The sequence below is a fragment of the Peromyscus leucopus genome, chromosome 1 (assembly GCF_004664715.2).
Source record: "Peromyscus leucopus breed LL Stock chromosome 1, UCI_PerLeu_2.1, whole genome shotgun sequence".
NCBI lineage: Eukaryota > Metazoa > Chordata > Mammalia > Rodentia > Cricetidae > Peromyscus > Peromyscus leucopus.
The window spans coordinates 168837818-168838583 of NC_051063.1; positions in this window are offsets into that span (position 1 = coordinate 168837818).

Genomic DNA, 766 nt, shown 5'->3' on the forward strand with positions numbered 1-766 from the left:
CCCTCACCCCAAAACAAAACACAGCAAGGGCCCACCCATCCAACCCACCTCACCCCACCCCAAGCCGTGAGAAGGCTTTGTGTATTTATGAGATCCTTGGAGGACTTGGAAGGGAACGTAAGAGAATCTAAACAGACTCACATAGTCAGAGCTGTGGGCTGAGAAGTCCTTGCCCAGAGAGAAGATGCAAGAAGTTGCTAAGGAAGAGAGTGGAGAAGGCCTACAAAGGCATGTGGCTGTGCCCTGCAGCATACAGGAATCCGGAAAACATGGTGTGAAATAAAAGAGGGGAGAGGAGACTCGGGTGAGATTTCTTAACAGGTTGGCTTGACGGGGTGGTTAAGTGTGGCAAAATATCTGGAATTAGACTCTGTAGTTGTACAGTGTCATAAATAAATTAAAAATAAATCTGGATGTAGGACCACGTGCCTATAATGCCAGCATTTGGTAAATCGAGGAAAGCAGGTCCAAGAGTTCAAGTCATCTTTGAACACATAAGATTTTGAGGCTGGTCTGAGCTACATGAGACTCTGTCTTGAAATACTAAACTAAAAAAAATTATTCAGTTTTGGTATATGAATTTCATCTCAATTTAAACATACACGAGGGCTGGGAGTTGCCATAGCAAAGAGTTTGCTCTAGACTCAGTGCAATCTTGCTCCCCTACTCACTTGCAGTGTGATGTCGCATGTGACCTCTGCTACTCATCGGTAAAGGGGATCATGACCCTAAACACATGGGAATATGATGGAGACGACTCAAGAGA